The sequence below is a fragment of the Desmodus rotundus genome, chromosome 8 (assembly GCF_022682495.2).
Source record: "Desmodus rotundus isolate HL8 chromosome 8, HLdesRot8A.1, whole genome shotgun sequence".
NCBI classification, from domain to species: Eukaryota; Metazoa; Chordata; class Mammalia; order Chiroptera; family Phyllostomidae; genus Desmodus; species Desmodus rotundus.
Genome location: NC_071394.1, coordinates 114170626 through 114192170, shown reverse-complemented (window position 1 = coordinate 114192170; position 21545 = coordinate 114170626). Strand labels below are relative to the sequence as shown.

The 21545-nt window shown below is 39.6% G+C and overlaps 1 protein-coding gene and 1 pseudogene across 2 annotated transcripts in view; both read right to left on the bottom strand.

Moving 5' to 3' along the window:
* LOC112309514 (ubiquitin-conjugating enzyme E2 E2) overlaps nucleotides 1-21545 on the bottom strand; it is a 257222-nt gene that overhangs the window by 47862 nt on the left and 187815 nt on the right. The window lies entirely within an intron of this gene.
* LOC112309512 (heterogeneous nuclear ribonucleoprotein A3 pseudogene) lies at nucleotides 19750-21152 on the bottom strand (annotated as a pseudogene). Its single transcript, XR_011651478.1, has one exon. The product of XR_011651478.1 is annotated as a heterogeneous nuclear ribonucleoprotein A3 pseudogene (transcript).

Sequence of the window (21545 nt, the reverse complement as noted above, 5' to 3'; positions counted from 1 at the left end):
CCAATCCCTATAAAACCCCCTGAAGTCATATCTTAACTCTAGGCTGCTCTTTTCTTTCCCTATAATTTGCGGCATTCAACTTTGCATTGTAGAAAATTGGCTGCTGTTGTATAACAACAAATATTATCTTTTAAAAGCAAACAACTGTACCATATGTGGCTTTAAATAGTGCCAACTTCAATTTACAAAATGGATAGCTGTATGTATACCTAAATAAAAATTAAAAAAATAAATTTTTGTAACTGGCCAACAATGGATGTTATCTATAAAGGGAACAAATTTATGCAAGATCCTTAAAGAGCAAGGATTTTATGATACTGATTTTTATCCCCTGCAGGGGATATTAAGGTGTTAACATGCATTTGTTCAATAAACAAGTGGAAAATATAGAATATTTACATTTGAAAAGAGACCATACATACTGTGACTAAAATGACAACTGATTGAGAACTTCTGATGTTCCCGCAATTAGGGTTCCATTGCCTTTTATGAAAGGGGAGGGTAATCAACTGACAGGTATAAAATTTATGAAGGAAGTGTATTGTTAGTTATTCAAATTTTTGTTAGGGCGCCTTTCAAGGTTTTGTGATTACTATTTTAGTCAGGAGCGATTGTAACAGTCTTACACAGTAGTTGAAAAGTTCACTTTAAGAGTCATGTACTTCTGACATTATTAGAAGAATGTACTTTTCTTCAGAAGCTTGTATGGGTCAGTTTTTCATTATTTTCCCCCTTTTTTGGTCAGAATTATTTAGTGATAGATACAGATTAAAGAACCAAGAAATGAAACCCCCATTTGTGGTGAAGTGTAACACCATCCGAGTAATAGGGCAGTTATGTTCACTACCCCGCCGACACGCCCGAAGGTTTTCAGAGACACAGCGTATGTCTTCAGAGGTCCCACGACTCTAGCAGATGGATGGTTACACCTAAGATGTGGTACAAATCTAAATTATTCAGGTTCATTTATCAGGTATGTACTTGAAATCTGTATCCTTACTTTATAGTCACGTGAGGGACTATTTCTGGCCTGGCGAGGAGTAATTGTATTCTTTTTTTTTTTTTTAATTTTTATTGTTATTCAATTACAGTTGTATGCCTTTTCTCCCCATCCCTCCACCCCACTCCAGCTGAGTAATTGTATTCTTCACTGACCACAAAAAGTAACTTGTGAAAGAGGTCAAGAATAGAGGATAAAAGAATACATCTCATTTCATGAAAATTTCTAATTATTACATTTTCATTATCAAAAATTTTAAGCCAAATTTTCCGGTTGATATTAGAGTGTAGGAATAATACCTTCTCAAACACTGTTGACTAATATAAAATACATTTTCTCACTTTACATCTAACTTAGTGAAGGAACAAGAAGATACTTTGGTTATAGATACTACAGTCCAAGATACTGCTGCTACAGAGGTAAGGTTTTCTTTCATCTCTAATAGTAACTGAGAAAGGAGACAATATCTTTCCCCTTCACCATTTTGCCTTACAGATTCGGTTTATGGTGATAATGCAATATCACTGAAGTAATCTCACAAACTGAAGTTTTCTGTGCTGCATTAAGACGATGGTTTTGCATATTTTTACGAGTAAACTTAATACTATTGCCCGATTTAAAAAATATATATATACTATTCTTTCTATTATTTTTGTTTGTTACTTCACATAATCTCTTTTTTGTATTTTAAAAACAGCTTTATTGAGATGTAATTGAGATATAATAAACTAGACATATGGAAAATGTACAATTAGCAAAGTTTTGACATCTTTACATTTCCACACAATCTCTTAAGGAAAAAAATAAAGTTGCTCCTAAACCTTCGATCTGGAAAGGTGGCAAGGGAGCGCGGTAACTGGCATTTACACTAACACAGTTGAGTCTGTTTGCCAGCATTTCGGCTTTCACTGCACGCATCCAGCTTCGGTATCTTTTTTTATTTTTTTTTTTTGGACTAGAATAATATAGAGAAGTATACTTTCTAGAAAATTAATCTGGTTGCTTCATTTTAGTCTATGTTTTTATTTTTAATTAATAAGATTAATTTAAATTTCCCTTTTTCTCTCATTAAATTTTTTTTTACAGTGAGTTGATGGTGTTGGCAATACACGTGCACTAAACGAGTTCCCTGCAGAGATGGCGTCCGTTTCTGGTGAGGAGGGGAAGCTTGCACTTTCCATACTTCAAAATGTTGTCACTCTGCACCTCGGTAAACGTATACTCTCTTCTTTCCTCCGTCAGGGCCAGCTAAACAATACTTCCATCAGGCACTCTTCCCGCTACTCTCAGCTGGTCCGATAACAGCACTCCAAAATGTGGGGCTGTACATGTGTGCACTTAATGAGAAAGTACTTCCTACCTAATTTTGCTTTATATTTTCTTCTTTTTATTAAAAACCTCAAATCTATGATGAACAGACTCACCAACTGCTAACAGATTATTTTTCTATTTTTGAAGTTTCAAATGATGTCTAAATATACTGCTTTAGATGTGATGTCTCTTTAAATTCAAATTCCATATATGCAATAGATTAGCATGCTTGGGATGTGGTTGGGAGAACAAGCTTGCTTTGTCCCCACTTCACATTTCTGCCACCCTGCATCCTGAGAACTCAGTATTTTCTTTTATCCACAGAAAAGCTATCCATCTTTTATGAAGCATTCCCCTGCCATTTCCAATCATAGTTCCCAATTCCTTTTCTGAACTTCTATTACATTTAAACTTAACCTTTTGTGTGCATGTACAGTTCTTTTTTCCTACCTACATTGAAGGCTACCAGAATGTGGGGCATATAGGAGATTTTTTTGTAATATCCATGGTATTAAACACTGCCACCCATGAACAGGGCTAGGATATATATTTATTGAGTGAATAAATGGTGATTCTCTATAAGAAGCCTTTGACTATCAAACAGTTCTGTTCCTCCTCAACCCCCAACTAGGAGTCAAAGTAGGAGAGGAAAAGGAAAAAGTTTTCTCTGAATATATTTACTGATTTTCTATTTGATTTGTATTTAAATTTAAATTTTATTTAGATACTTTAGGATGTTTGACCTCAGGAGTATGCTTGATGTGACCAGGCAGTGGTTTTTGAAACTGGTTTAGAGTCACCTATTTTGGATAGTGACCAATCCCTTTACAGGCCCAAATACTTGCTCAAACACAGCTCAACTAAGTTGATAGCATTTATATAAGAAACTATAAACCAGAAGGTGATAATCCTTCTCTGAGATGATGCTGCAGTGAATATGTCATAAATTTTGTTCCTTTCCTCTTTGTTTTTACTGCTAAGAACTTCAAAATAATCAAGTAGCCTATAAACAAACCAAGGAGGTATTCATTGATGCTGATGGTCTAAATAGGTAGGTATTAAGAACTAGGGAAGATATAAAAGTATAAAATGATTTCTGGCTCTGAGGAATGTTTGCTGTCAATTAAAAAGATAAAAGCCTTCAATTTAGATAGATCAAAGGAACATTAGATCTAAATTTTCATTTATTCGACAAATACCTGTTGACTCTGTTCTAACTTCAAAGCACCACATAGAATTAAGGAGCTTGGGGGTGACGGGTGAGAGAAAGAAGCTAGGATGTGTATGTGGAGTCCTGAACCTGAGATACCTCACCATCTAGCAGAGAGACGAGAGAATCACACAAATAACGACCATGAAATGTTGCATGAGGAACTCAGTGCTCTAGAGCTCAGATCAGAACAGATGATATCCGGCTGGGAAGAATCCCAGCATTAGAAAAGAGGGAGGTACAAACCACATTTTAAAGGATTGGCATAAGGAGGGTTTGTTGGTTATCTTTTTTTCCCCTTTTCTAAATTGCTCACCAAGAATATAAACAATTTCAAACGTGTCTATATGAAAACCGCTCACTGTGTCTTCAGAGTGACCTGCAGTTGCTGGCTTCATGCATTCTCGGTTGCATTAGCAATGACTGTGCACAAAAGCTTAGATCATCAGAAGAAATACAAAGAAACATTCATGCATCCTGCAGGAAACAGGGGGTGTTAACATGAGAGAGAGGTATGGAGTAGACACCGCCCTGATCCATTTCTCTATCTCCCTCTTCTTCTCCTTGCCACGACTCTAGCTCAGGCATTCGTAAGCGCTGCATGAGATTATTCCAACTGCCTCCCTGCAGGACACTATATTTCTTTGGTTTCTCCTTCCCCCCACAATGCACCATTTGCCTCCAGGGTGATCTTCACATCCACATGCTTATTGCTTACAGAGTGAACTCTAAATTTCCACAGGTGGCACACTGGCCCAATCAGGCAAGTTCCTGGTTCCATGGACCACTTTGCCCTGAAAAGGTCCCACACTTTCAGTCCTCTGTGCATGCTGATCTTTTTGTCAGAAATACTGTTTCTTTTTTCCAAAGGGAGCTGCTCCCATCCTTCAGGTGCTCTCTCTCTAATGTTCCCACTGCACTGCTATCCTTACTAGTCATTGATGGGTCTGCTCCCTGCTGGCCACAGATTCCACGAGGGTCAGGGCTCTTTTACTCCAGGGCGGGTACTAGTTCCTACCTTTACCTTTGAATTGTCTTAAAAGCCTGCCATTGAAATAACCTCATGGGTTCAGAACCAGCCAGGAAAAACAACAAAAACCCAATCAAAAACAAAAACAAAAAATGTAAAGAAAGTAAGTCTCCTCTAAGCAAGAATGTGGCAAGTTGAAAGAGAACCACTCCTTAAAGTAGCTAACAGTGAAATGTTAACAGATGGCAGAGAGAAGGCACAGGTTTTCAACTGCATTCAATTACACTAAATTTTATTTCTTTCGTTAACAAGAGTATCACTTTTAACAAACTTCCGGAAAGGATTACTAAGCAGGTAATTTGCTGGTGCTTAGACTGTGAGGTGGTGACCAATGGGGACTGAGGACAGACACCAAATACAGTGCGGTGGGTCACACCTTTTCCCCTTTCAGTACGGTTATTAAAATGTCAGGTTAGGGGAATAAAGCAGACATTGTACATCTGAACTCCACCTTGGTTTTAGTGTGAGGTCTTCTAATACGTCTTTCAAAAAATGTGCTAGATCAAGTGATAGACTGAGGGCCATAAGCAGATTCACCTTGAATGTTGGTATTGTGCCGACCAGTTACACCTGAGTTGATCATATAATTCTTTGGTTACACCCCTTAACAACTTCTTCCTATTTTGGTCAGGTATATACACAAGTAAAAGTCTTAGATGTCTTCTTCCTTTACTACTGTCAATGGCCCTGACTTAGCGCCAAAATACACACAGCAACCTGGCAGTCACGAGTTTGACTTTTATGCCTGTAGGGAGGTATTGTTTATGTGATTGCAAACAGTGGGGTCCAAAAGCAAATCGGGCTGTTACAAACCGCATTGTGAGTGTATCCTTGCGGGCAAGAAAGCCTAGACGATAACCCCGCTCGGTACAGGTGGAATATAGGCTCAGTAAGCAAAGTTTAGCAGATCTGCCGACTGACCCAATAGACTGGGGGCACAAAAACGCTCTCTAGTGGAATGATCTGTAATTAGTCCTGCCTTTTCCAACATTTTCCCAATAACTAAAATAAAGACATAAAAAACACGTTAATCAAAGCTATGGATAACACACCAGTCAGAAGGGAAGAAGCAAAAGACCTAAACATATCGAACTATAGGTTAAAACAAACAATAAAACTTCAACTGGAAAAAAATACATTTAGGTTCAAAGCAATATTTTTTACAAGATGGAAGAGACTTGCATTAAATGTAAGGATATAGGGCTTTTTAAATGGAAACTATTGAAAAAATATAACACATGTAAAATACACAAGCCATTAACATACAGCTTGATAAGTTTTTACAAAGTGAACACACTTGAGTAGCCACAACCTAGAACAAAATGTAGAAGATCGTTAACACCCCTAAAATCTCACTTGTTTCTTCCCATCCCAAATGTAACCACTATTCTGACTCCCACCTCTCTATACAGTTTTTCATGTTTTTAAACTAATATAAATGAAATCACACAGTACATATTCTTTAGTATCTTCTTTCTTTCAATATCATGTTTGTGCAGTTCATATGTATTGCTCATTGTTGTTTTTAATTGCACTATTATATAATATCCCACTGTACGAACACCCCATAATTTATTTATCCTTTCTACTACACTTGAATTTCCACCCCAGGAATTTTCTGTTTCAATAAGCTGAAGTGACAGTTGTGCAATGCGGCAAGGCAGCAGCAAAGACAAAGTTTACATATTTGCTTAAGTCTGGCTTTGAAAACCACCACATGCATTGATTTGGCTTTCATGTGACTTTTAAAGCTGTAAAAATGGCACAGAAAGTGATATATTCATACTATATCACTGAAAGTAGACAGCTACTGTTAAAGGTACTTGATTCTTGGATTATAGTATTTTTTTTATTATTATTTTTTAAACTTTTATTGTTATTCAATTACAGTTGTATGTGTATTTTTTTCCTTGGCAAAATTTGGCCCATTTACTGAGTATTATTTGAAGCCTATATTTAAAAATACAAATTATTTGCTTGTGATTTGTGTCAACAGATGGGCTGCATAAAATATAACCCAGATACTTACAAAACCAAGAATATTTTCAAACAAGATAGAAATAAAAACTGAAGATTTTTCTTTAACATGGATTAATAAATTTCTTGCCAATGTTTCGTGCCAATATCTGTATAACTTTATTTTAAGCATTTTAAGGTAAACTATATTACTTTTCACTATTTTATAATAAAACACATTACTTTCTACTGGGCCTGCTTTCTACTGGGAATGCACCTCTCATTAGGTAACCCTGCAGATGAGGCCTGGAGAATGACAAGGCGCTGCTCACAGGAAGGCCTGGATCAGCGGTGTCCCAGGAAAGGGAGCAGCAAACCCTGCAGGTCCTGGAGAACAGGAAGGAGGCCAGGGGGCCGCCGTGTGCTGAGGCGGATGGAGGGGTCACCACAGCACTGCAGGCCAGCGTAAGAAGTTTCCGTTTTATTCCAATGCAGTGGAAAGCCGTCAAAGAGTTTTAAGCAGGCCAGTGACAAATCACTGACAGAGATTAAAAGACTCTTAGAGATTGTTCAACTTTCTCTTTCATAGAGCACAATTCCAAGTTCCAGAGCTTAGTGTCATCAAAAGTGACATGGTTGGAAGCTGTCAAGTGCGTAGGTTACTATAAGCTTTCTTTTCAGTAAGAGAAGGGCCAACCTTCAGGCACATGAAAAGGTATTCTTACTCATAAGAGACATGGAATTATAATCAAACATTCTTTCCTGTCTATTAGGTTGGTAAAGGTCAAATACTTGGTGGTGGTGCCACATAGCACTGGTGAGGCTGTAGGGAAGGGGCAGGTGCATCTAAGCTGGGAGTACAACTGGGTACGATTTCTGCAGAGCCGTCTGGCAGCACCTACCGACATGGAACACTTCACATATTCTTCACTGTAACAATTCCAACTCTAGGAATTTATCCTACAGACATGTTTACACAGGTCCGCAAAGACCTTATGTACAAAGGTACTAGGCGAAGCATTATTTGTGATGGCAAAATGCTGGAAATAACCCATGTACCCACTGCAGGGAACCTGTTGAGTGGATTATGGTACATTCATTCAGAGAAATATAGCATGGGGCAAAAGCAGGGTTACAGTTGTGAGTACTCGACACAGAGTGTATTTCTGCATTTTTATTTATTAATTATTGGGTTATTTTCCTTATGGAAAACTGTAACCCTACGTTCCCCCCCATCCTGTATAATGGAGTCGATCTATATATACGAATATGCGATAATCTTGAAGATGACAAATGAAAAAAGCAAATGCAGAAAAATAAGTCTTTGGTTGGGGAATGAAATTACCAGGCAACCGGGAGGAAGACTTAAGTTTACTGGACATCTTTTGTTCTGTTAGAACATTTTTCTGCGTGTATGTATATATATCACCTATTAAAGTTTTTAATTTAAATTTTTTTATTGGTTTTAGAGAGAAGGGAGAGGGAAGAGAGAGGAGGAAGGAAGGGAGGGAGGGAGAGAGAGAAACAATGATTTGTTGTTCCACTTATTTATGCATTCATTGGTTGCTTCTTGTATATGCCCTGACCAGGGATCGAACTTGCAGCCTTGGTGTATCGGAACAACACTCCAACCAAATGAGCTACCCAGTCAGGGCGAGACACTGTGTTTTAAAATAAAATCATCTGGTTTTAAAAGCAAACTCCAAAGAATAAGTGATTCTTTAAAGTTTTACTGATTTTTAGAGAGAAGAAGGAGGGGAGAGAGAGGGAAACACTGATCTGTTGCTCCACTTATTTATGCATTCGTTGGTTGATTCTTATGTGTCCTGCCTGGGGACCGAACCTGCAACCTTGGTGTATCAGGACAACTCTAACCAACTGACCTACCCAGCCAGGGTGAATAGGTGATGTTTTAAAGTGAGAAGGGGAACAAGATAAGAAAAAAAGAAAGTAAAAAAAGAAAATAACTCGAAGTAACTTGAAATAAACATATATATTATGTTTTATGTAATTTCCTTGTAGTAAAAACTATTGTTTTATATAATCTACAGGGATAAAAATTAAAGTAAGTTAGTGGACAAGTAAAGGGGAAACACATATGCAATATATTGTACATTCACAGGTTTATGATTTGGCAAATGCCAAAACAAAAAACCTTATTTAACCTAATTCTCCACAAAAAGAGTGAAAAGGATGTTTTGCAGTAACTGCAGAAAGGAATGCAAGGTGATCTAATAAAGTATGGCTGTTGGCAATAAATTGAATTACTGCGCTTTTAGCAAGATCACTTCACAGCTCAGCTACTTCAGGTGCGAAGAGTGGGAGTTGCTGGACCGGAGAGCAGGCAGCCAGGGGTTCTAATCCTGACCCTGGCATTTGCTGCCTTGTGATCCAAATCACATTATTTAAGTTTTAGTTTCTTGTGATGATGAAAGCTGCCTCTCAAAGTGAGAGAATTAAGAAAGATAATGAGTGTAAAGTACAGTATAATGTTAGTATAAAATATTAGGCATTAAAAACACAGTATAACGTCAAGCACACAATTCACCATAACCACCGTAATGTCAGTAAAATTAGAAGTGGAAACGAAGGCCCAAGGGGAGCTTAAAGAAGGTCATTTAGTCCGTTCCCCTGCAGAAGTGCCTTCAACCACGGGTAATTGTTTTGATTTATTTCAGTCCTTATTTAGGCCCTTGTGAGAAGATTAATTTATCTGACTGCTTTAATTGTTCATGCTTTTATGATTTATTAACTAACGAGTCTTTTAATGAGAATACGATATTTTGTGAGACATTATTCTGTACTCTATGTGGAAAATAACTTCCCAATTCCAAAACACTGAGAACATAATGAAAACAAGAAAATGTGAGTTTTGTTAATCTTTTCAAACATAAGTCTTTGGGAAATTCATTCCGGAAATTTATAGTTCCAAAAACCCAGTTTGGGTTGAATACTGACTATTTTTCTAGGTGAGGCCATTTATTCTAGAATTTTGACCCCCAAATCTGTGTCTCTAGCTCACATCACTCACTCACTTGAACTCCAGATCTGTAAAGCTGCCTAATGAACATTTTCCACCCAGCTATCCTGTGGGTTCTTTGCAGGAAATGTTTCCACTTGGCCAATCAAATGAGAAACCATAGAGTTCTCATAGATGTCTCAGATCAGACACCACTGGATACAAATGATACTTCTAAAATAGTGCTCCAGGGGACATTTAGCAGTATCTGGAGACATTCTTGTTACAAATCGTGGGTTGGAGAGACTGCTATTGGAACCCAGTGGGTAAAGCCAGGGATGCATCCTACAATGGAAAGAATAGCCCTCCATGACAAAAACCTATCTTGTCCAAGGTATCAATCATGCTGAAGTTGAAAAATCCTATTCTATCCTATCTGGAATGTGAACTCTATACAAGCAAAGATACCTCTGTATGTTTACTAGCTGGACTGGTATACGGCACACACACGTTTACTAAATAAACAAATGAAAAAAAGAATTCATCATATAAAGGGGGGACCCCCAAAATATCAGAATTATCTTCTGAAGAGTAGGCCCATTACAGCACAGGCTTCCCCCGCTAGTTGTGTGTTCTAGGAACTCATCTGTATCAGCGGACCAGCTGGCGTTGTGCGAGGCTGTGTTCAGCTTCAGTGAAATTGGTTTTGGAGACTCTTTCAATGCTCTTGCCCATTTCATGATGGGTGATTTACGAGCGCACCTGCCCACACCTCACTGAGTGTTCAGCAGTTTTTGACAAAAAACTGCACGACCCCTACGTCGCACCCTCTTTATTCCCCAGATCTCACCCGAGCAACTTTTTTGTTTTCTCGAAAAAAAATGGTCCTCAAAGGGAAATGTTTTACTGATGTGGAAGAGTTCAAAAACTGTTTTGAGTAGTAGAAAAAATCATCTTGATAAGTGTATTGCATCAAATGGAGAGTACTTTGAAGGTGACTTAAGTTTAAATATGTAAGAATAAATACACAATTTTTTATAAATAAATTGCGTGTTTTGGTTCTTCCCTTGTATGTTGTTACCCTGTCTTCATCCCCAAAACTCAACCTTCATACTTTTCAGCCTGGACTACTGTATCAGCTCCTAACTATATTCTCCTTGTCTCCATGCTCCCTGGTACTGTGTCTCATTCATCTTTATATATAGAAGACCTTGAAAGTAGTAAGGGCTCAATAAATCTCTACTTTATAGATTAGTCTTAAAACGCATTTAAAAAAGCAACCAACTTACAAGAATTTTTGGTAGGTTTCTGCTAACATAATGACACCATACGAAAATGTACCTGATTGCTTAGAATAGCCACCCACACCTGTGTGAATCCGTGTAGCTATCTGATCCTCAACCTATTTATTTCTAACCTTTAACTTCTGACCTTGTTTCTCTTTATTTTCTACAGAGCAAGACCAGTTTTTCATATTTTCCCCTAAGTCAGAATTACACATGGACTCCGACCTTGGTCAGCGGGAAACTGAGAACAATCCTTTCTCTAATTCTCCTTGGATCTGCTTAAACAAATCTCAAACAGGCTGCTGTCTTATCAAGAGCTCCAGCTCCAACTCTGAGGAGGAAAAACTCAAGGAAAATTGATCACTGCCATTTAGGGGTTAATACTTGACTGGTATGACAATCTTAAAAATTAACTCAGACCTCCCTACTATATCCAAGCTTGAACAAAATAATGTTACACGTAGGTATCCAAACAAGTAACACATTTAAATAAAGTAGAGAATACTACAATTTTTTCTTATGTGTAGAATACCATCTCCCCATCCCAATTCTCAAGTGGATGATAAAATTTGTTCTTAAGTTTATAGACACTTGCCCTGGTTGGTAGCTCAGCTGACTGGAGTGTCATCCCATAAGCCAAAGTTGCAGGTTCGATCCCCGGTAAGGGCACATACAAGAATCAACCAATGGATGCATAAATGAGTGGAACCTCAGATTGATGTTCTTCTCTCTCCCCACCCTCTTTCTCTCTCTTTAAAATCAATTAAAAAAATACCCATCTTATTTAAAAAAATTAGCCACCTAATAAACATAGGGTGCCTGTTCTATGTCTTGGTCTGGTTCCATCAGGGTCTCTTCCCTACCAGGTTAGTAAAATGCCAAATTTGAAGCTTTTTCCAGCTCAGATGTGCAGAAAATTTTCTTCTTTACTAGCCTATTCCCTCAACATCACCTTATTGCCCTTGAACTTTCTGTGACTTGCGGTGTTTCAGAGCTCCCAGTGTTCCACGTTCTGGGAGTAGCAGGTCCCTACCCTTTGATGTTTGGGATCCTGAAAACTTCGTCTTGAAGGTACCCCACTCTTTTCTCTTCAGAAAACCTTTGTGAGGGGAGTGTCTAGATCTGTGGACTTTTCTTTGGAAAGGTCACCTCTCTCTGATGAGTGAGGTGCCATCTTTCCCTGGGTCTGACAGCAACAGAGCTACTTGTTTTCCAAACATCTGACTGCCTCACTCCCGTTCTCTTTGTTCATTCCACTTCACTGTAAAAAAACATCCTTTGTGAAGGAATTTAGGCCTGTCCACTCCTCCCAGTTACGCCGCAGTAATATCAACAAACGCCAACTCCCATTTGGAGTGAGGTCACATTCCGTAGAGAAAGGAACTCCAGGGCATGAGGGACATGGCAAGACACTTATCTGAGACCCCTACCCCTACGGCAAGACTGATGGGGGAGTGTGAGTAGGTATCAGAGGGGCCGATCACACACCTGCTCCATCAGAACTTGGGCAAAGGTGCAGGTGGCTGAGTTGATTCAACCTGAATAGATTATGTTGGCTTGGGCGAAAAGCATTTCAGAGGAGACAATGATAAACGAAAGGCCTTTCTTCCGAATTTGGAACTGAATTAGACTATACAAAGCAAGGGAGAAAGGGACCCTCCCAAAATATGACTAAACAGAACTTCCTTCCAGCCTAATTTTCTATTAGCTTATAGCCATAGTCAATTTAGTTTAGAACAAATAAAGTTGGTATCCCTTCACTTAAAAACAAACAAACAAAATCCAATCCTACTTCTTAATAAACCCTAAATTGGTGGCAGCTGGGGGCGGTGGCTGGCCACACAGATGGATACACTGTGCTGTTTTAGAAGCCGGAAGATGGTGACCACTGTTTTGATCCCCTTTTATTCATCACATTCATTTAGAAATTTCACAACGTTAAAGTGTAGCATGGCACGCTTTAAAAAGTTTGTCTAAGCGAATGCACTAGAAAGAAAAACAATGGACTCTCTCATGAGATGGAAGCAATACCACAGCCCAGTTATGACAGTGGGAACACGGGCAGTTGTTGACACTAGTGAAGTGTGAAAATGTGAAAACGACCTGCAAAATGTGAAATTACTTCTCCTGTAGCTCAGGGCTAGCGAAATCCAGAAACTGTACTCACTGTTTGACTCAATGAATAGTTCGGTGTCTGTGGATTAGGAACACACTGGAGGAGAGCCCAGGGTGCCTTTGGAAAGAGGGGCCTGGGCAAACGTGAATGACAAGCACTTGAAATCTCTTCCCAACGTTCTTTCCTCCTTGTATCACCTCTCTCATCTCCCTCCCAACGCACCTGGCTGAGAGGCTGATCTGTTGTAATTAACTTACACCGTGTATGAGATCTAAGAACAAGTCCTTCCAGAGACACAGGCAATTTAAATTTTCTCTGTAATTGGGGAATGAAAGATTCAGTTTAGAACTGGGTTGGAATTCCAGTTCTGCTACCTACTTCCCATGTGACCTGTGTGCCACCTAAACTCTGTTGGGCCTCAGCTTTCTGATCTATGAGGTGGGGCGGGAGAAGGGCCTTTACGGCAAAGTTGTACGGATCAAATGAACGCCACACATTTTTACAGAATGCCTACCGAATCACTAGGCATCGCTCTAGGTGCTGGGAATACAGGAGAAAGACAGCAAAACAGAGGAACTCCCTGTGACCTTGGAGCTTACGTGCTAACTGGAGGAAAGGAAACATAATGAATTTATAAACAAAGAAGTATATAATGCAGGCGGGCAAGGCACTGTGGAGAAAAATCAACTGTGGTGGTGGCGGGGAAGCGCAGAGGGAGCATAGGTGGTTGGGAGTTGTCACACAAGAGCTTCTCTGGAAAGGTGACATCTGAGCAGACACATGAAAGGAGAAATGGAGCGAGCCCCGTGGGTGTGTGGGGGCAGACAACGCAGGCCGACAGGAAGCTAAAGGCAAAGGCTCTGTGGAAGGAGCATGCTCACAGTATGTGAGCCAAGAGTGAACTGGAGACTGTGGAAAGTACATTGTGAACAAGGAGAGTTCTGAAGGGTCTTAGCAAAGACTGACACCACTGGCTTGCGTTACAAAAGGAGTGTTCGGTGTAGGGGTGTACACACTGCAGGGGGAGTAAGGTGGGAGCAGGGAGACCACACAGACTTCCTGTGGCATCTGCGGGAGGGGAGCAGTTCTGAACACGGTGGCTCAGGCCAGAGTGTTACTATGGAGAAGTGATGAGAAATGGCTGGAGTCTGGATTTGTTTTGAGTGTTTCTTTTGAGCCAGGAAGACCAGGTCTAGCTAGGCTGTGTGCGAGGAGGGAGTCAAGGGTGACTGCAAGGTTTTTAGCTTTACCAAGTGGAAAACCTGAGTTTTCATTCATTGAGATGAGGAAGACTGGAGGAGCTGCTTTGGCAGGAATGGGGTAAGGTTGTGTAATCCACAGTTTATTTTGGAAGAGTTAAGTTTGAGGCGACTGTTGGATGTTCAACCAGAGATATCAAATAGGCAATCCAATGTGTGTGAAGCACTTGATTCGTGGCCAAGGCTTTGCATGAGTATATGAACTCAGGTTAAAAACAAGTTAATTCATGTTACTCCACGATAAGGGTGTTCTCTCCTCAAGGCCAGAGCAAATGAGTGGGCAGTTGGGTTCACAAATGTAAACCATTGCTCCTTCTGAAAATCCTGGGAGACACCATCAACTTTTCTACTCTGAGTAGTAGCAGAAGCAATAAAAAGCAAGTCAATGATAACAAACTAGTTAGAATAACACTGCGGAATTCCTTGTTGAACTTCATATATAAGCCTATCTCTGGCTTTTAAATGCTGGATATTATTGCTTCTCATTGTAACTAGCTATTTTATTCACTATTAGCCTTGACTTGTCCATTTGAGCTGAAAATCTAATGAGGATAACCAAATGAAGATTTTGAAAATCTGATGGACCTAAATTATCTATTTGATTGTCTGAAAGCAGGTAAGGCCTTTCCTACGAGCTGACATTTCATTAGTAAGCAATTCATAGTTTGATTTTGTAAAAACATACCCAAAACCCCCATTAGACATGTAATATTCTCTGAAATAACCTCCAAGATTTATTGTAAAATGTATTTGATAAAACTTGTAATCAAAGAACAAACTATATTAAAAAGGCTTTAGATATTAGTATGCATGTAGTTTAGTTTTTATTATTAGTTTTTAAACATCGTAGGCACAAGTTTTACCATCGCTCCATTTGGGAAAACATCTACTGGCAGAGCCTCTTCCCCTACCAAAGAAAATAATTCTCCCAGCAATGGGTCTGAACAATGAGGCGGCACGTCTGACTTGTGCACAGGTTGTCTGAGATACTAAAGTAAGTAGCAAACATGCTTGATCCTCCTACCTACCTACCCTTAAATCTGTTCAGAATGCCCACTTACCTCTTTAAATAAAATACCCAGACCCACAGGGTGACAGAAAAAGCCACACTATGAATTGGCTACCTCTATGTATTTCTACTGTAAAAACAAAGATCCAGCCCTGGTTGGTGTGGCTCAGTGGACTGAGTGCTGGCCTGAGAACTGAAAGGTCACCAGTTCGATTCCCAATCATGGCACATGCCTGGGTTGTGGGCCAGGTCTCCAGATGGGGGCATTCAGAAGGCATCTGATAGCTGTACCTCTTGCACATCGATGTTTCTCTGCCTCTTTCTCCCTCCCTCCCCCTCTCTCTAAAAATAAATAAATAAAACCTTAAAAAAATAACAACAAAACAAAGATCCAACCTGTAATCTAACACGACCCCTTAGTTAGGGCATTACGTCATTAGGAGCTTGGTAAAACATTAGACTTTGTGTCACAATATTTTCAAAGTGTTTTTAGTTGAAAAAAAAAATAACAGGATGAAAACATTTTGTGATTTTGCATTTTTCAAGTACACTTGCTGACATTATTTGGTGTGAGACTTAAAAAAAACCCTTGCACATTATTCACAAAAAGAGAAATAATTGAACAAAAGAAAATGTGAAAATGATTCCACATCTCACCGGTAGTAAAATAAATGAAAGTGAAAGCAAGCACAAGGTACCGCCTTTCATCTATTAGACTGGTAGAGATTAGAAGAGGTTAGGGATTCTGGGAGTGTAGGAGTGTTCTATACTATCGTATCTGGGTGACAATGATGTAAGCCGGTACAATTTTCTCTGGAGGGCAATTTGCCCACCTTTATCAAAATTCTACAAGTGTGTGTGGGGAAAAGGCAGAAAACGGTACTTCAACAATAATAAAATAAAAAAAAAAATTCTACAAGTGTGTATACTCATCTACCCAGAAGTTCCATGTCAACAAAACTGCCTCAGGAAATAATAATGCAAGTATATAAAAATACGTAATCATAAAGATGTTCATCACATCATGATTATAACAGAAATTTTGACAAGAACTTAAATGTCCATTCACAGAAAATAAATTATATTTGATGTATTTATATAATTGAACACTTCAGAGCCTCTATAATTGTAATGTAGTTACATGTTTTTTGGAGATATATATAGTGTTGGGTGAATATATAATGTTAGATTCAGAATAACCTAATGTTCAGAATAAATTTAAAATTTATTCTGAAATCATGAGGAATATGTCCCAATATTTATGTGTATATAAATTTGCATGTATGTCTTTGCAAATAAAGACACAGTTGTATGTATACATATGTATGTAGAGAACCAAAATGTCAAAAGAAAAAAATGGTACGAATAATTACTTTCTGGATTAAGATTACAGGTAATTAAAAATTTTTCCTTTTGCTTATCTGCAATTACTTTTTATTCTATCACAAATATGTAGACATTTGTAAAGTTGAAATATTAAAATAGGCATGAGACTTAAAATAAAAAAGTGTAGGTTTTGAGCACAGGAGTAATTATCTATAAAATTAATAAGAAACTGTAATCCCCAATACAAGGTAAAGCAACTTCTATTTTAAAAATAGATAGATAGAGAGCTGGCTGACAGCTGTGGGGTGGGGGATGAGAGGGGATGATGGAGGGGCAGAAAAAAAAAGAAAAAAAGAGGAAAAAACTCATGGACAGGGCCAATAGTGTGGTGACTGCTTGGGGGGGGGTGCTGGGGAAGGAGAGGGAGGGTAAAGGGGGGATAAACGGTGAAGGATGGAGACCTGACTTGGGGTGGTGAACTCACAATGCAGTGTCCAGATGGTGTGTTGTGGAACTGTGCACCTGAAACCTGCATAATTTTGTTGACCAGTGTCACCCCCCAAAAAAATTCAATAAAAAGAAAAATAAAAATAAATAGATATCTGAATTATGACATTAAAATGTACGTTTACACTGAAAAGTAAATACGGTATTAAAGACTTCGGGACATACCAGCAATTTATTAGGCTTTTCTTTTGGGCCACAATACATGGTTATTTCTTAAGTTTCATTAAACAAGTATTTCTCCAGAGAAATATTACTAGAGGTTAACAATTCAACTCAAGACTTGGTATCAGATACTTTAGATACAATTAATACTGTTACACAAACAAAAATGGTGTAGATTTAGTAAGAGATGCACAAACATATTGGTTACATGCAGAAAGAATGAAGGCATGACAACTGTTCTGAGACACAGCATTTGCAAGTACAAAAACCTACTTAAATCTAGTATGCTAAGTACAATGAGCATTACATACTGATGAACACTGCTTTGCTTGCCTTATTAGAATTTAGGTGAATTGAAATAGTTCATCTCTGATTTTGAAAAACTAGGTGCTGAAGTGTGGGATGTTCAGACTGATGAAGCCCTACTCCCAAGAAGGTCCTGTGGCAAGAAGGGTCATGGAAATCGCCCCCCTGACCTTTGAGCAGTACATCTGAGCACTACAGTATATGAAAGTCCTCGCTAAGGCTTCCAAGTATGAGAGTCTGGGTAAAGTTCATCTCATGAATCCAGTCATACCGCAGGCTAATTTTACGGTATAGATATTTGATAACCACTGGACAGCCAATCAGATTTATTTGTGAGCCTCTGCTCTTACCAACGATTCTCCCTGACACCACCTGCTACCCTGGGCTCAGTCTTCAGCATGTTGGAAAACGGTGACTGAATCAAAATGTGTGGTTAAGGTTGTTGGAAAAGAGCACAGGATGAGGGCAACAGAGGAAAAAAAACAAAACTTAACCCCAAACACGGATTATTTAGATTAACAGAAGACTAGAAAACGCATGAGCTCGCTACTTGAAAACTCTTAACAAAAGTCTGTGTTTTAGGTTAACAGCTGTCAAGACACTCACAAACTTTCCTCCCTCACGGCAACATATCTGTCTACAAAATTCAATTTCTACAGCTGATAAATTAGGTGGTGATAATATGCTTTGAAAAACTTCCCATAGGTTTCTAGTAAATGTGCATTTAAATTGTGATGTGAATTACCAACGTCTGGTTTTTCTTTGTCCTGAGAAATGGCCTCATCAAATTCATTCAGTGGAGGGATTTCATTTTTTCTGGTAATATTCCTGACAGGTATTAATTCATTTTTTTAACACTCCCAGTAAAGGGAAACTCAGTAGCTATTCAAAAGCGGACTGTCCAGCTATGGGTCAGATACTCCTCATGTAGAACTGAAGTCTACTTTCCTGTAACTGATGCCCTCCCACTTGTATTTTTGCCCCACTCAGCCATCCAGGGTAGAGTCTAGCCCCAACCCACACCGCAGAGCTCCTGAAACTCCTGAGCACGGATGCAACGCTCCTTCTATGTGCTGTTTTTACAACACTAGTGAACCTCCACAGGGTGGCTGTGTATGACGCAGTGGGGGGCACACGGTCCCTGGAGTCAGAGGTCCAGTAGATGCTTGGTGGTACATTACTGCAAAACCTCTCTAAGCTTCATCATCTGTGAAAGGGAACATCCTAGCCTTACTTGGTTCTTCAGGAGGAGAAATAAGTTGCACAGCTTATGCCCACTACGGTACTTGACCCAGTGAAGAAACACGAGACTACTAATAACCCTCTTCCCTTCCCAGCTTGTTTGTCCTTAAAATTAGGAGCTTAGAAGTCAGTGAGGCACCTGAGTTCTGTGATTGGTTCAAAGTCCTGGAGACTGTACTTCTAAAAATTTCTCCTTAAGCCTTTAAGAGCCTCAAATTCCCACAGTATTTTAGTCAGCCAAGAACCCACAAATTTTATTTATATGAAAATAAAGCAGGTCTCTCTTTCCTATCTTGTATCATGCTTTCTTTCTGATTCTCAGTGAAATACCACACATTTAGCCAGGTTAAATTCCATCTTGTTAGTTCTGGCCTATCCTTCCAGTCCATCGAGGCCTTTTCGGAAATGGAATTATTTTATCTAACTTATTAGCTTTCCCTTCCACCTTTGTTTAATCTGTACATTTCTGTCATGCAGAACCTGGATAAGCCCACACATTTTCTGAGATGTTCACAGAACCACAGCGGACTTCTAGGCAGCACAACCGCCTGGTCTGAGTTTGCGCTCCTCTTCCCTGCTCTGGACTTCCGCTACTGAGGAAGCTGTCAGAAAAGGGTCCTCCCTTCACCGGCAATGTAACAGGGACTCTAGGTGATTGAGAGGGTGGTCCAAGTAGAATGGAAAGACATAAGGTTCTCGTTCAGGAGGAGGAGAAAATATTGGTATTAGGTAGATATATTATGGCTTTGTCACTGAAAACCTACCAAATGCAGCTCTGGGTGGTCACCCGGGCCACCAACTCTGTCAGCTTGGGTAAAACATACTGTGTAAAGTAGTAAGATGGGCTTTGGAGCCAGACTTCCTGGGTTGAAGTCCTCATAGCACTATGTGCTTGCTGCATAATGATGGGCAAGTTATTTAGTTCCTCTACACCTTGATTTCTCCTTTGGTAAAGGAGAATTAATAGTCATTACTTTTTTTTTTTTTGAAAAGTTAAAAATTCCTTAATTTTTTATTCCTGGTACCACTACCACAATTTATAGGGCAATATACCTGATGTAATGAAAAGAAAAAGACAAAGCTACAACAGATAAAAGACCTCAGGAATGTACATCTATTTGACACTACATTGCATTAATCAATAGCTGCACTTTTTGCAAACTGTGGCTATGACAGTCCTGAACAAGAAGGGTTTCCTGTTTAAGCTGCAGTAACTTTTCTGACTATGGATCATCGCTCCTTCTGTGGCAGATTTTTACAGTTCCTCTAATGCATTTGGGACGACTGTCTCAAAGTAACCTGCAGCTTTCCTGACAACTCCTCGCTCTCTCTCCTGCTAAGAACTGTAGCCCTTTTCTGCTGACTTTTTAGAACCTTCTGCTACCATATCCACCACTTCCACCACCAGATCCATAACCACCACCATAGGGGCTGCCCGAGCTTCTTCCACCAAAACTGCCCCCCTTCATGGGTCCATAATTTGACTGCTGTTGTCCACTATAATTTCCAAAATCATTATAGTTCCCACCACCACCATAGTTACCACCAAAATTTCCCCCTTCATTGTAACTATCATATCCACCACCACCACCATATCCACCACCACCTTGGTTTCCATATCCGGGTCCACCACCACCATAGCCTCCTCTACTACTATAACCAGGTCCACTGCCATAGTTGCCACCATCACCTCCAAATCTATTATATCCACCATCACCTCCTCCATAACTACCTCTGCTGCCACCTCCACCATAGCCTCCTCTTCCACCAAAGTTTCCACCACGGCCAAAGTTACCTCCACCACCTCCAAAGTTTCCTCCACGACCCATAAAGTTGCCAGATCTACCTCCACGGCCTCTTTGCGATCCAGCAGACTGCATTTCTTGTTTAGAAAGGGCCTTTTTCACTTCACAATTATGCCCATTAATAGTGTGGTATTTCTGAACAACAATTTTATCAACTGTATCATGATCATCAAAAGTTACAAAAGCAAATCCTCTTTTTTTCCCACTCTGCCTATCTTCCATAACTTCTATGGTTTCAATCTTGCCATACTTTTCAAAGTAGTCTCTCAAATTATACTCTTCCGTATCTTCTTTAATACCACCAACAAAAATTTTCTTCACTGTTAGATGGGCACCAGGCTTTACAGAATCCTCTCTAGAAACAGCTCTCTTTGGTTCCACTACACGGCCATCAACCTTGTGGGGTCGAGCACACATCGCTGCATCCACCTCCTCTACACAAGAGTAAGTGACAAAACCAAAGCGCCGGGAACGTTTTGTTTGGGCGTCTCTCATTACCACACAATCTGTGAGCGTGCCCCATTTCTCAAAATGTTCTCGTAAACTATCATCTGTAGTTTCAAAGCTCAAACCACCAATAAACAGTTTTCTCAGCTGCTCTGGTTCCTTTGGATCGTGGCCCTCCATTTTGAGACCGGACTCGCCTCTTCCAACTCGAGTTCAATATGGGACCGTCATTACTTTTTTTAAAAAGATTTTTAAAATTATTTTTAGAGAGAGGGGACGGGAGGGAGAAAGGGAGAGAAACATCAATGTGTGGTTGCCTCTCACATGCCCCTGACCAGGGTCCTGGCCTGCAACCCAGGCATGTGTCCCAACTGGGAATCGAACCTGCAACCTTTTGGTGTACAGGACAATGCTCCAACCAGCTGAGTGAACGACCCGGCCTGGGCTATTCTTGCCTTTTAAAGTCGTTCACTCCAACCTGCAGCTCAAATAAGTTTTATTTCCTTCTGCACTGAGGGGTAAGTCATGTCGAATGTGAATTCCTTCTTGGTAGTCAATACATGGAGTCAGCGTCCTCAGGGTCTTTTCCTTTCCGAAGCGGAGAGCAAATTTAC